Raw genomic sequence first — 15,976 nt, 5'->3', positions numbered from 1 at the left:
ACAGTTGGGTTTAGGAAAATTAGAAAGCAACTGATGGTTTTAGGAACAGTAACACACGGGACAAGAACCCCGGTCTCCAGGGTGAAAGTCCTGTGTTGTTTGACCCATCCACCATCCCAGCCAACCTCCCCACACAGAATTTTTGCTGTCATACTACTCGCTACGTTGTCGCTCTTAATACTACGTCATAGCTGCTGCTCTGCTCAGTGCATTTTACACACACATTGAAGGGTGATGTTTGCGTCGTACCTGACGCTGGCAGCCACTGCCCAAGCATCCGCATTTTACGAGTTCGGACTAAGAACGCGTTGGGCTTTTACATTGAATACCATATGGTTCATGGAAAGTTGGTGGTTGGACAAAATAGTTTCCTAACCTTCCCCACATTTGTTTTTTTAACCAAGTATTTTAAACCTAGAGTGCAGTTCTATCTAATTACTCCCCATTTACACATTTCAGCCGCATTATTCAATTGTGTTTTAATCGATACAGCTGTCTACATAATGGCATAGTGTGGCATAATGGCTCACATTTCATACAAGCATAACTGCTACCAATTCGCTGTTGGTCACTCACTCTCGATTTCTCTTTGGGAATCACATCCCCTAACGGGTTATATATTTAACCACGTTTCTGCTTAATACTAATAACCACCAGAGACAGTATTTATTAATTGGATTTCCATAATTTGTGGAAGTCAGAAATAATTCAATAAAACTTTCTACAATGCTGGTTATTTCTTGATTGAAAGGGCTTGCCCAGATCAGAGTGAGTATGACTTTGCTCTGCGCTTGGTTTGCTTTGTTTAATCCAGATGAGGACAGATGTACACTGTTTTCTCAACCCGTTCTCACTCCCAACTCGTAACATAAGACGCCACTCACGCTTTGTCAGTGGCTCTCAGAAATCATCCTTTAGCATCTGTATGGAACTCACTAACGGTGGCTGTAGTTTAAAGTAAATATGAACATTTAGAGATTAAAAATGTTGCCGTTTAATTTTCACAAAATAATGAAAATTTAGAGTAAAAGTTTGTGTTATACTATGCAAATGGTCATGGAAATTGTATTTCATTTAACTTTTATTTATCCAGGTAAGTTGATTGAGAACAATTTCTCATTTGCAACGACAACCTGTCACATTCACACAGTTCCACATTCATATCTGGAAGCTGCCCAGTACAACCACAGTCTGATCTGATCACATTCGTATCTGGAAGCTGCCCAGTACAACCACAGTCTGACATGCTGGCCACTGAGCAGCTCTACTGGAGCAGTTGGGGTTAAGGGCCTTGCTTAAGGACACCTCAGTGGATGTGATGAGAGACAAGCTCTTTCACTTTCCCCAACCAGATTTTAACCTGCCGGTCTGGGGATTGAACCTGCGACCTCCCGACCCCTTTAACCTTTAGGCCACCACTGCCTTAATTATGGGTTCCTTCAAAAGTCATGGAAAAGTTTAAAATGTTGTCCATGAAAATGTATGGGAACCCTGTACATAATATATACAGTATGTATATATTCAAGGATTTGTTTGTCACATCGTATTTCTCAATACGTGACATGTGGGGTTGGCATACTTTAGAGCAGGGGTCTTCAATGTTTTTTGAGTCAAGGACCCCTTAACTGAAAGAGAGACGGATCATTTATATTTGTTAATATGTTGGATTCATGTTTTTTCATTTTTGAAAAAACTTTCAAAAATTAACAATTATTTGGAGGCCCTCCTGCATTGACTCTGAGGACCCCCTATGGATCCAGGACCCTAGAGCACAGATTTAAAAAAATGTTTAACCCAAGGACCCCTTTACTGAAAGTGAGACAGAGCAGGGACCCCCTATTTTGTATACAATTAAGTTGCATAATAAACTAAGCCTACAATAATGTGTAGGGAGGCCTGAAGCCTATACACATACCTTTGAAATGCATAGAATACTAAACTATTAATATAATTGTTGCCATGACTCTATAAATCATGTTTTAATGTTAAACATACATGTGGCACAGAGAATCCTTAGGATGAACTGGATCTGTGGATGGCTACCTTAGTGACTACCTATAGGCCACTAAGCCTATCATCAGTGTCCCCCCCCCTCCACAAATAGGATGATTTATATTTGCTAATAATGTTAGACTAATGTTAAGACAAGTTAAGACAAATAATTTGGTGCCCCCTGCAGTAACTCTTAGGACCCCGCAGGGGTCCCGGACCCCCTGCTGAAGATCTCTGCTCTAGAGGATGTGCTAATGATAATAAGAATTGTTATACTGGCACGGGATAATAGGACCCAAATGCAGAGAAAGGGCAGGAAGGCAGGCAGAAGGTTTGAGCTCGAAGGTTTAATGGCAACAAAAAGCAGAAACACAGAGACTGTAAAAACACGGGGAAAAATTCAAGGAAAAACTCACAAAAGAGCACAGGGAAGATTCCATAAAGACACGTGACAGGATAAAGGCACAAACTAACAGGGCAGGGACCATACCTGTCAAGTTTTGGATTTGAAAATAAGGGAAATTCTCCGGTGCCCACCTCGAGCAGTCCCACCACCCCAACCAGGCTCCAGTATCCCTTACATTTTAAGACAGGTGTACAAGAAAGCTAAAATCACCACTTGATGCAGAATGCTGAAAACATTTACAATTTATAACATTGCTTGTCTTTACATTTAGCTACATTTTATTTTCATTCCACACATTCTTTTCATTTCATATTGCTTTTCTTTTACAGTTTTTCTTTAATTTCACGTAACTTTTCTTTAGTGAGTTATTGTACAAATGTGTTGCAGACTTTGCATTCTTTAACCCTTGTGTGGTCCTTCGGGTCCCAGTGACCCAAAGGACCACACGAGGATTATGTATTTCCGTTTACTTTGTTGAGAATTGCTCTCTAAACAAGGGTTAATACAGCACCTTAGTTCTTGTTTGTACAGCATTTTGGTCAGCTTAAACTGTGTTTAAATGTGTTCTAAATAAACTTTACTTACTTACTTTACAAGAAACCGGGTTTAGAGAGCAATTCTCAACAAAGTAAACGGAAGTACATAATCCTTGTGTTGTCCTTCGGGTCACTGGCACCCGAAGGACAACACAAGGGTTAAGACTGTTTAGGAAGGAATGTATTAGTGGGCTGGGCCAGAGTGGTTCATGTTACATGAGAGTAGAGCGCAGACAGTTCTGTTGTCTAACGTCCTCCTATTCTCTGGAACAATCTTTCGTACCATGCTAAACACCCTTTCTCAACTTGCATTGCTATGGGGAATGCATAGTAAAGCCTTCAGAAGTTTTGGCCGCGCACTGTCTCTGTTTTTTTTTCTTTTTTTTCCCCCGCATTGTCACTCATCATCTGACCTCACACTAGAGCTGTAATCGGGCCTTAAAAGTACGGCCCGAAAAGGCCCGAGCCCGAAAGAGTTCGGCCCGAGCCCAACAAGTACATTTTGATTGACAGCTTTTTAAAAGCCCGAACCCGTTTACAGCCCGACTGTACAAAAGGCCGTCTATCAGCAGACATTAGAGTGTCGGAGAATAGCGCGGACACGCGCTTCACACCGCGAGCGGGCACACGCACCACTTGGCGGAAAAGGGAGAGAAAGAAAAAAGAGACTGCGCCGCACACACACAGCTCCTTTGTCTTTCTTAAAAAATGAGTCATTTATACATGTTTTAACATCATTTATTCATGACTATCGGAGGCTATAGGCCACTTGGAAGTTGGAACAAAGAAACCGGCTAAGTCCTCCAGAGACCAGCCTCCGTTTCACCTCCTCAGGATCCATTTTCACGCTAATCGAAACGCATCAGCTGACCGCACATTTACCATGCAACCCGAAGCGCAAGCCCGAGCCCGTGTACAATAATAGAAATTAAGACCGAACCCGACCGAACCCGTCAGATCCCGACGGGTCCCGTCGGGTTCGGGCAAAGATCTTCAGCTCTACCTCACACACTAACCTCGCGACAACTGCCACCTACAGTACCTGTAGTAGGCTACTGCAGGTTATCGCCAGGCTAGTGACAGAGCTCTTTCTTTTTTACTCCGCTCGGGCCCAGGCTATTATTATTTTTTAATAACGCAGGTTAAAATACAGGAGATTTACGGGAAAATACTAATACGAGAGGACGGTGGGAAAGAAGGGTAAAATACGGGACTTTCCCGGCCAAAACGGGATACTTGACAGGTATGGCAAGGACACCAACAGACACAAAACGATCTGACAAGAGACAAAGAAAACACAAGGACTAAATACACTGGGTAATGAGGTAACGAGGGGCAGGTGACACAGCAGGTGAAACACATTAGGAGAGACAGGGTAATCAACAAAGGCGGGAAAACACAGGAAGTAAAACTAGACGAGACAAGACAGAAAACCAGACTATCAAAATAAAACAGGAAACAGAAATATATACACACACACACACCCTCTCCGTGAACCATCACCTTATCGTGGTGGAGAGGTTTGTGTGTCTCTGTGAACCTGAGGGCTGTGTTGTCTGGAGCTTTGTGCTCCTGGTAGGGTCTCCCAAGGCAAAGTAGTCTCAGGTGAGGGGCCAGACAAAGAATGGTTCAAAAACCCTATGGAAGAACAAGGTAGAGATGGAGTGACCCTGCCCGGAGGAAGCCCGGGGCCCCCGTCTGGAGCCAGGCCCAGACGACGGGCTCGTCGGCGAGCGCCTGGTGGCCGGGTTTGCCACGGAGCCCGGCCGGGCACAGCCCGAACAAGCTACGTGGCTCCCATCTCTCCAGCCCATGGGCCCACCACCTGTGGGAGGAACCCGCTGGGGGTCGGGAGCTGCCACATGGGTGGCAGTGAAGGTCAAGGGGCCTCGGACGGACCAGACCCGGGCGGCAGACGCTGGCTCTGGGGACGTGGAACGTCACCTCTCTGTGGGGAAGGAGACGGAACTGGTGCGGGAGGTGGAGCGCTACCGGTTAGATCTGGTGGGGCTTACCTCTACGCACAGTCCCGGTTCTGGAACCGTACTCCTGGATAGGGTTGGATCTTTTCTTCTCCGGAGTTGCCCAGGGTGTGCGCCCGGTCGGGTGTGGGGATACTAACAAGCCCCCGCGCGCGAGCGCCGCTACGTTGGAGTTTACCCCGGTGGACGAGGGGTCGCCTCCCTACGCCTGCGGGTTGGTGGGGAAAACTCTGACTGTTGTTTGTGCATATGCACCAAACAGGAGTTTGGAGTATTCGGCCTTCTTGGAGACTTGTGAGTGGAGTCCTGCATGGGGCGCCAGTGGGGGACTCCATTGTTCTGCTGGGGACTTCAATGCACAGTGGGCAATGATGGAGACACCTGAGAGGCGTGATTGGGAGGAACGGCCTCCCTGATCTAAACCAGAGTGGTTGTTTGTTGTTGGACTTCTGTGCTAGTCATGGATTGTCTATAACGAACACCATGTTCCGAAATAGGGATGCTCATAAGTGTACCTGGTACCAGAGCACCCTAGGCCGAAGGTCAATGATCGATTTTATAATCGTTTCATCTGATCTGAGGCCGTATGTTTCTGGACACTCGGGTGAAGAGAGGGGCAGAGCTGTCAACCGATCACCATCTGGTGGTGAGTTGGGTCAGGGGGTGGGGGAAGACTCTGGACAGACCTGGTAAACCCAAACGTGTAGTGCGGGTAAATTGGGAACGTCTGGAGGAGGCCCCTGTCCAACAGACTTTCAACTCGCACCTCCGGTGGAGCTTTTTGTGCATCCCTGTGGAGGCTGGGGGCATTGAACCCGAGTGGACAATGTTCAAAGTTTCCATTGCTGAAGCTGCGGCGAGGAGCTGTGGTCTTAGGGTCTTAGGTGCCTCAAGGGGCGGTAACCCACGAACACCGTGGTGGACACCAGTGGTCAGGGAAGCCGTCCGACTGAAGAAGGAGTCTTTCCGGGATATGTTATCCCAGAGGACTCCGGAGGCGTGCAACGGTACCGAAAGGGCCGGCGGGGCCCGAAGGGCTGCAGCCTCTGCCGTGAAAGAGGCAAAGCAGCGGGTGTGGGAGAAGTTTGGAGAAGACATGGAGAAGGACTTTCGGTCGGCACCAAAGTGCTTCTGGAAAACTGTTCGCCACCTCAGGATCGGGAAGCGGGGAACCATCCAAGCTGTGTACAGTAAGGATGGGACACTGTTGACCTCAACTGAGGAGGTAATAGGGCAGTGGAAAGAGCACTTTGAGGAACTCCTGAATCCGACTAATACGCCCTCTATGTTAGAGGCAGAGCTGGAGGATGACGGGGGATTGTCGTCGATTTCCCAGGCGGAAGTCACTGATGTAGTCAAACAACTCCACAGTGGCAAAGCCCCGGGATTGATGAGATCCGTCCAGAAATGCTCAAGGCTCTGGGTGTGGAGGGGCTGTCCTGGTTGACACGTCTCTTCAACATTGCGTGGAAGTCTGGAACAGTGCCAAAGGAGTGGCAGACTGGGGTGGTGGTTCCCCTTTTTAAAAAAGGGGACCAGAGGGTGTGTGCCAATTACAGGGGTATCACACTTCTCAGCCTCCCTGGTAAAGTCTACTCCAAGGTGCTGGAAAGGAGGGTTCGGCCGATAGTCGAACCTCGGGTTGAGGAGGAACAATGCGGATTCCGTCCTGGTCGTGGAACAATGGACCAGATCTTCACTCTCGCAAGGATCCTGGAGGGAGCCTGGGAGTATGCCCAACTGGTCTACATGTGCTTTGTGGATTTGGAGAAGGCGTATGACCGGGTCCCCTGGGAGATACTGTGGGAGGTGCTGCGGGAGTATGGGGTGAGGGGGTCTCTACTCAGGGCCATCCAATCTCTGTACGACCAAAGTGAGAGCTGTGTCCGGGTTCTCGGCAGTAAGTCGCACTCGTTTCAGGTGAGGGTTGGCCTCCGCCAGGGCTGCGCTTTGTCACCAATCCTGTTTGTAATATTTATGGACAGGATATCGAGGCGTAGTTGGGGTGGGGAGGGGTTGCAGTTCGGGGGGCTGGGGATCTCATCGCTGCTCTTTGCAGATGATGTGGTCCTGATGGCATCATCGGCCTGTGACCTTCAGCACTCACTGGATCGGTTCGCAGCCGAGTGTGAAGCGGTTGGGATGAGGATCAGCACCTCGAAATCGGAGGCCATGGTTCTCAGCAGGAAACCGATGGAATGCCTTCTCCAGGTAGGGAATGAGTCCTTACCCCAAGTGAAGGAGTTCAAGTACCTTGGGGTTTTGTTCGCGAGTGAGGGGACAATGGAGCGGGAGATTGGTCGGAGAATCGGCGCAGCGGGTGCGGTATTACATTCCATCTATTGCACCGTTGTGACGAAAAGAGAGCTGAGCCAGAAGGCAAAGCTCTCGATCTACCGGTCAGTTTTCGGTGACCCCGAAAACTGATCATAGGGTGAGAAGCTCAGTCATCCGTGAGGAGCTTGGAGTAGAGCCGCTGCTCCTTTGCGTTGAAAGGAGCCAGTTGAGGTGGTTCGGGCATCTGGTAAGGATGCCCCCTGGGCGCCTCCCTAGGGAGGTGTTCCAGGCACGTCCAGCTGGGAGGAGGCCTCAGGGAAGACCCAGGACTAGGTGGAGGGATTATATCTCCAACCTGGCCTGGGAACTCCTCGGGATCCCCCAGTCGGAGCTGGTTAATGTTGCTCGGGAAAGGGAAGTTTGGGGTCCCCTGCTGGAGCTGCTCCCCCCGCGACCCGACACCGGATAAGCGGACGAAGATGGATGGATGGACACACACACACACACACACACACACACACACAGGCCAGAGAATATACAAAACAGGAAACATACAAAATAACAACAACAGGCAACAGAAATGTCCATAACCATCACAATACCCCCTCTCTAAGGGACGGATCCCAGATGTCCCGAACAAACAAAAAGTCAATCCTGGGAGGGCGGAGAGGGACCGAAGGGGGAATAGTCAAGAGGATCAAAAAACAAAAAGTGTCCAGGGAACAAAAAACGACCCAAGGAGGGCGGAGAGAGTCTGGGGGAGACAAAGAGTTAATGGGAACCAGGGAAAGAGCACATAATATACACAGGCCAGAGAATATACAAAACAGGAAACATACAAAATAACAGCAGGCAACAGAAATGTCCATAACCATCACAAATAATAATAACTTTGACCGCACTCCTCAGCATGTAGGACGCAGTCGTGCAGCTGCAAGCAGCAGCATGCATGCCCAAAGCAGTGCAAATGGATCCATTAATGGTTTCTGGTTCAGAAACTGTAGGGATATTGTTGGCCAGCGTTTATATGAAGCTTGTCACTACTTCCACAGACTCAGATTTAATTTACTATCTCAAATAATTGGATAAGTGTAAAGTGCTCTTTAACCAAACCTTAACTTCATTGGTGGCAGATCAGAAAACAGAATATTTTGAGAGATAATTTGGCAGACAATTTGAGATACAGAACACAGCACAGATATACTTTTAATGATCTGGTCTGAAAGTCTACACAGCTCATGTACTATCTGTCTTATGTTGCATTCAAATGGAATTTAAACTCGTCCTGTGAACCTTTTAATGAGCATCATGTGTTCAGAACATCAAAATAAACAATATAATGAGAGAAGCTAAAGTTTTATGCTCAAATGAAGAAATGTTTCTTATTTACCATAAGTGGAATGTAATCTTAAAGCCAGGCTTGGTAATTTCCAAAATACACTTTTTCAAATGTTGTTTGAATAGCTTTTACACCCCAACAGCAATAAATATCTTATGGGCTATGAAAAAGGAGCGAAAAAGTCATCCGTAGCTGCTGTAATCCTGTAAAAACGCCCACCAATCACTGCCTCGTGGTCCGCTTTGAAAGAACCAATGAAATGCCTCCTTGCCCCGCTGTGCGTACTCTACCCCTCCCGTGTGAGCCTCCCACCTTTAATGCGTTTACATAATCATACTTTTGAACTTTTACTTAATTATTGTTGATTCTTAGCAAAAAAAACTTTGTTCTTTCACAAATATGTGCTCATTCATGTGTAATGAATTCCACCAACTAATCAAAGTATTCTTGTAAGCATAGAATCTGCCATTCAGAATCATTCAGAATATGTACTAGCAAGTCGCTCGAATGACGTCCGCCATGTAGTGCCTCCGTCTTTAAAATACATTAGCCAAAGATGAACATACCTCCGCCTTTCACGCTTTTAAACTCAGTGGCACCGTGACGAATGCCAGGGGTAGATTACTCGCCAGGAAAGCGGAAAAGAGAATTAAAACGACAACGCGACAGGCAAAGCAATAAGACCAATTGGTGTGGCTAGAACAGCTGCGTGCAAAGGATGGAGATACTAAGAGCTAATTTCAGGTTCGGCCAACGTAGGAGTTAAAACGCGCTCGGAATGTGAAGGGCTAGAAAGAAATATTCAGTTGGTTGTCATATACAATTTCACCACTAGATGGGAGAAATTCTTACACAATGTAGCTTTAAAGTGCTCATATTATGCTTTTTGGCTTTTCCTCTCTTTTATTGTGTTATATATCTTTTTGTGCATGTTATAGGGTTACAAAGTGAAAAAGCCCAAAGTCCACCCCAAAGGGTCTTACCATCTCCAACAGAAAACACTGTTCACAAACTGCTCCAAACAGCTCTATTGTAGTCCAGCCTTTACTTCAGAGACAAACGCTCGTCACTTTGTAACACACATTATAATGCTCACCTAGTATATACATATATACATATATATATATATATATATATGTATATATATAGCTGCTAGCATGGAACAACCTCATACTCTGCTTCTGACTGGCTAGTAGTCCTTACCTAGGTACTGTCAGGGCACACCCTCATAATCCGCTTCTGACTGGCTAGTAGTCCTTACCTAGGTACTGAGCATGTGCGACTCCCAACAAAGATGGAACAGAATTGAGATGTCTCACTCTGTAGCTAAAACAGAGAGCTCAACACACAGGGTGAAAAGAGGAGATGCAGCAATGTGCAGTACAACAAAAATATGGTGTTTTCTGAAAATTAAACCACATAAACCTATTCTGGTACAACCTCTAAATACAATTATAAACCATTTCAATATCGATTGAGTATTTTTACAGTATAGTACAGTTTAGTATAGTGGTACTTTTACTTAAAGCTGCAGTAGGCAGTTTGCAAAAAAGGCGCTAGAGGTGTTAGCTAGCTACAGAAACATGAACTTGAATTAGCTTCTCAGCAGCAAGTTAAACTACCGGCTTGCTGCTTAAGTTTCCTCGCTCTTGTTTGGATAGCAGCCGTAGGCTTTGGCCTCTGGTCCTCGTAGCAGGTGCTGCTGCCATCTGAACAAGGAGACGCCAGAGGCTGGGTGAGAGGAAAGGTAACACGACAAATGAGCCAATGTTTAGGCTAGGCTAAAGGCTAACCCCAGCAAACTAGCTCTCATCACAGCAAATGCCCGCTTCCAGGACAATAAACTATACTACATTTTTACACAGTTTTGTTCCTCTATGTACTGTACTGTTTATAGATGGAGGGCAATAAATGATCTCTTATCTGATAGTTTAGTGTTGAATTAGCTGCTGCCCTGAGCCTTTGGCTACGGTTGGCAGAACTTTCTCTGAAGGGACCTGTACACACATTTGCATTTGCAGAACAGCCAATAGGAACGCTCTCTCTCTGAAATGACCTGTGATTGGCAAAAGTCTCCCATCATGGGCTAGATTTTCTAAAATCAAGCCAAGGAGGAGGTGCAGAAGTCTAGTTTTCTCTTAGACCACTTGGATTACAATATGCTTCAAGAATATTATGGAATTGTTGCCCAAAAAGGCAAAAACAACAAAAATAAACTGCCTACCACAGCTTTAAGTAAAGAATTGAAATACTCTGTCCACCACAAATATTTATCCTCGACACAGTAGCAGTGCAGAGAAGTTGAGTAGGAAATTAATTGCTGTTAGTGTGAACCTGTGAACAGATCTGCGTACAGATAATTAGATAATTTTGGGGGGCATTTCCGCCTTTAATGGATAGGACAGCTAGATATGAAAGGGGGGAGAGAGGGGTAAGACATGCAGAAAACATCCTGGATTGGACTAAAAACCCTGGACCTTCTGCACCGAGGCATGAACCTCTATATATGTGCGCCTGCTCTACCAACTGAGCTAACCAGATCACAAGAATGTTCTATTAATTCTTTTACCCTCGAACCCGCGAACAACATGAATCTCTGTCTGGATTCTTATGAAATAGCTCTCCTACTCTATACACATATTTGTCTATATGAAATCATGGTCTGTAATAAATCAGCATTCTTTAAAGCAGCTAAGCAGCATTTACTCACCATGAATTTGCATGTCTTTGAACCTAAACTGATTGAGTCATTGGCTTTCAAAGCACTTTGTTAGCTTTGCTGGAAGCAGTTTTTACATGCTGACTAGGCTGACGTGTTCTGCTTGGAAGTTTGTGGGGGTGCCACTGTTTAACAGGAAAACTAATTTAGGAAATAACACAAGCTGGCAGCAATAACCTCAATAACATCAACTGTCAGGCAGATATTACATTTGTGAGACTGTATGTGGCATTCTCAGAGCTGGGATGATTTATGGTTATAAAATGCTAATGTTTTCAGAAGAAGGGGGAAAATGTAGGTAAAAATTATATTTTGAAGAACCTTAGGTATTTTGATTATAGAGATTTACCATATTATTCCAAACTCAAGGTTCACTAAATGAAGCTTAGCGTTAGTTCAATCAGGAAGATTGACTTCATGCTGGCTCTATTTATTCACTCTGTGTCCGTATGTTCCCTGTATAAAGACTGTATAAACTATGTACACAGTCTCCATGATGTCACCCATAGTTTTTTAAAAGAGCAGAAATGAAGTTGGCGGCCCCAGCCGTCGCCATCTTGGCAGTGCCTGACATCACCTGCTCCCAGCTAGTCAATATCCTCGACGTTCCACTTCCAGGATTGCTTCGTTGCCGATGGAAATTTCGAAGGATTTCACTCATTTAGACCGGATATCCATTACCTTGGGCTTCCTTTGTGTTGGCATTTTAAAGGTCCCATGACATGGTGCTCTTTGGATGCTTTTATATAGACCTAAGTGGTCCCCTAATACTGTATCTGAAGTCTCTTTCCCGAAATTCAGCCTTGGTGCAGAATTACAGCCACTAGAGCCAGTCCCACAATGAGCTTTCCTTAGGATTTGCCATTTCTGTGTCTGTAGCTATTGAGGAGGAGAGAGGGGGGGGCAAGGTGGAGGGTGGGGGTGTGACCTTGACCAACTGCCACTTTTCTTGTTTGAAAGCCATGATGTCTCTCTCTCTCTCTCATGGGTGGGCCAAATTTTCTGGGCAGGCAAAGCAGAGAAAGGCAGGGACGGACTGGGACAGAATTTCAGCCCTGGCACTGTAGCCACACCAGCCCACATTACCACGCCCATGCAGCCCCACCCACGGACACGTGCATTCACTAATTACGTTTGTGTACAGGTGGTGAAATAATATAAGCAGTACCTTATGTAACAGATTTTTAAACATTTAATGTAAGTAACTGGCAAACAATGCTTACTACTTTTTAAAGAGCATACGCTTATAACAAATTTACACATACTCCCTGTTTATGCCGTTTGTATACTGTCATTCTCTACAATATATTGTTCTTTGTTGTCACTGTCTGTTCAATTGTTTTTATGGCTGTGATATACTTCAGGGTTTTTCCTTGCTCAGAATTGGCCTTTGGGGAACACAAAGTTTTGAGAGTAAAAGACTTCAATTCCTGCATGCACCTCCAAGGTCCAGTTGTTTAAAATAGCATGAACAGGGCTTTATGGTAACTTTTTCCCCCAATGAGCACATTTTGCTCCCAAGTTGAAAAATATAGGATTGACTTAGGCTACTGCTTTTACTGCTAAATTGTACAATAACACAAACATGTTATGGATACAAAACGTTGTGAAGTGTAATGTTTTCTACATTCTAATGATCAAAAATGATCAGTGATGTTGAATATAGCCTACAGTGTAAAGGACCACCACAGTTTATGCATACATGTGAACCGCGGATTAATTGCAGAGTTAAACCTACATAGTGTAAAACTAAACACTACGAGAATGGGGCACAGCAGAAGGACGGAGCAGAACGACACTGCTTGTTCAGGGTTGTCAGGTGTAGGCTACTCCTATCGGCCTACACTTCGCATCAGGCGTTAAAACCAACTGCACAATGAGACGTTTTTAACCGTCTCAATTTAATACTGATGCCATCAGACAGCCGCGGGAGAAACAGCAGTCGGAGCTCCAGCGAAGCTCTGCGCCCGTCAGCAGCGGCTTCTCGCTCCGCAGCCGGTCCCCCAGAGCAGCATGATCACCGGGAGGGTCCGGTACAGCCTGAACCCTGCAAACGGAGATCCCGTTTGAAGGTGATATGTGCTTGATTTTGACTGAACGTCCCAATTTAAGTAACCTTTGGATGGTTACTTGGATCGGCCCATCTCGGTACCAGGCTGGCTGTTGCCGACTGGCCAAATGCTTAATACATTATTATTATTAACCATAGTGAAATCGTGCAAGCGATAAAAACCCATCCTACCCCACTAACACAGAACGTTGGGGAACGTTAGTTTTTGGTTCTCTAAAGGTTAGTTCGAACCAAACCAAAAACTAACGTTTAGGAAACGTTCCCTCATGGTTATAATGTTCCCTAAACGTTAGGGGAACCAACCAACTGAAACGTTCTCCTGTGGTTGCACTGTTACCTCCACACAACGTTCCCGTTTGGTTGTTTTTGGTTGTTCTGAGTGCGGTTTTGAAATGTTTATTTAAACCAGCTCCATTTAAGTTTTTGAAGTAGCATATAAAAGGTTTGCAGTCACTTGATTTAGATTCACCCAAAAATGATTGGTCTTATAAAATCTAAGTAAGATAAACAACATAGCAACCCAGTGGGCATTTGATGTCAATTTAACATCAATATGACATCAAACATTGACGTCAAAATTACGTCACGAAATAGGTCAAAAATGAAAGTCAAATTGACGTCAATTTGATGTCAAGATTTTAACCTCTACTGATATCATTTTGATGTTATTTTGATGTCAAGCTTTGTTAGTATTTGAGGTCAATTCAACATTCATTTGATGTCAAGATGTCATCAAATATTATTGATGATGTTTGATGTTATTTAGATGCTATTTTGATATCCTTCAATATCAAGCTTCGATGTCAATTCAACATAAATGTGACATCAAACATTGACGTCAAAATTATATCAAAATTTATTTACATATATTTAGATATTTCAATGTCAAGCACCACTCAATTTCAACCTAAATGTACAATAACTGACAACGTACACATGTATATGTGCAATTATTTAATTTGTCAAATTTACAGACATTAGAACATACATCATGTATCATCATTTATTGAAGTGGTGCAGTGGTTTCAAAATGTATCAACACACAAAATCCCAATTTCTGTAGGGCATGGCTAATGTACATATGAAAGTTGTTTGTTTTTCTCCCATAGAAACCACTGAAAAAAAGCAAAGCAGAATAGCAGCAAGAGAATGTAAGAGAAAAGTGAGAGATCCAGTTGAATGGAGAGACAGAGAAAAGGATCCTTTTACATTACTGCAGTCAGTAAGAGCGGGACCTCTTCCTGGTGGTGGAGGAGGAGGATGAGGCTTCTGGTGACGGCACGGTGTGGGTGAGGGCCTGGCAGAAATGCCCCTCATCCTCTTTGACTGGGCCACGTTCAGGCTGAGGGTGTAGAAGCAGTCAGCTGTGGCAACATAAAGGTGGCCACCATCTTCTGCTGCTCGGCATGCAAGTTGTTCTTGGCCTTAAAACAGTAGAAGACAGAAGATTGCTACTGTTAGTTAAGTAAGCAGAGTTTTAATGAAATCCAGCATGAACAGATATGTGACTGAGGAGAACTTACATGAGTAGACACAGCGGTCCTCAGGTGGGTGAAGTTGGGGAACCCTTTGAGGCCCAGCTCTGCCCATGCTACCTGTAGGTGGTGCAAGAAGTTCTTGCACGGGCCCTTCCCAGCCGTGAAAAAAAACACCTGGTTCGTGGCTTGCTGGCCACCTGCAGCTGCAGCCACCTCTCCAGCCAGCGAAACTCGTCAGTCTCCAACAACATTTGGGCCGCACCATTTGAGTTGTTTGTCTCGTGTTCCCTGACACAGAAAACGGATGGACTCTCTCAGAGGAAACATTAACAAAAACAACACTCACAAGCAGTGATGACACCAGGACACAAGTCGAGATTTTTATACTTACAGAGATCACAAAACCCTCATCGCCAGGCTTGTGCGCCTCTGCAGCCTTCTCCACCTCGCAAACCCAGAGGTTACGGAGTACCCCCCGGGTGATGACCGTATATGGAGGCTGTGAATGCTGCAAAGTAGCCGTAAATACGGTTACGCAGCGATGACATGTGGTTCTCCTCCAGGGCGTCTGGAAGGAGAGAAGACAAAAAGTATTCCAGCACATGAAGGGGAAGACAAACAAACACAAAGACATCACTTTGCACGGCAGGATTCCGTTGGATATGGACTATTTTGGCTATTTTGGAAAGAGGGATGCACACTTACGCAGCAGCTCTGGGATCCTCAGTTTGGCCCCCTCATGGCACCGCTTCATCAATGTTCCTTAAAAACAGCCAACTGAACAATTCAGTCTGTCCCTTTGCCAGGTAAAATGTAAAAGATCTTACCCTCGACACCTTGGACTGTGCATTTTCCAGCTTGGCAGTGGGGCAGCTGCCCTTGTGGTACCGCTGGTTGTCCCGGAGGTAGTTTTCTGTGAACACACATTTAAAATGATCTGAGTAACATTTAATATTGAGGTAGAATCTTAAAACACACACAAACACACACACACACACACACACACACACACACACACCCTACTTTTCTTATTAACCAATTGAAGGAGGACATTCAGGTTGCTTATTGTTTATTTTACCCTACTTTGTCTTTGTCAGCATTAGATAAAGCCTTGTTTGCATTTAAACAGAAAAATGTCTGAAAAATTATAATACAGGAAAATAATTGTCTTAATGT

General features: G+C 45.0%; 1 long non-coding RNA gene across 1 annotated transcript; it reads right to left on the bottom strand.

Annotated features, from left to right (window-relative positions):
- Window positions 1–14,321: 14,321 nt before the first annotated feature.
- Window positions 14,322–15,712, bottom strand: LOC120544411. Its single transcript, XR_005636501.1, has 4 exons — window positions 15,506–15,712; window positions 15,192–15,368; window positions 14,846–15,088; window positions 14,322–14,746 (listed from the first exon to the last, which is right to left on the bottom strand). It is a non-coding gene; the product is annotated as an uncharacterized LOC120544411 (long non-coding RNA).
- Between the last annotated feature and the right edge of the window lie 264 nt (window positions 15,713–15,976).

This window comes from Perca fluviatilis, chromosome 1 (genome assembly GCF_010015445.1).
Source record: "Perca fluviatilis chromosome 1, GENO_Pfluv_1.0, whole genome shotgun sequence".
Taxonomy (NCBI): domain Eukaryota; kingdom Metazoa; phylum Chordata; class Actinopteri; order Perciformes; family Percidae; genus Perca; species Perca fluviatilis.
Note: the sequence above shows the minus strand (reverse complement) of the source record. Positions and strands in the feature narration are given on the sequence as shown.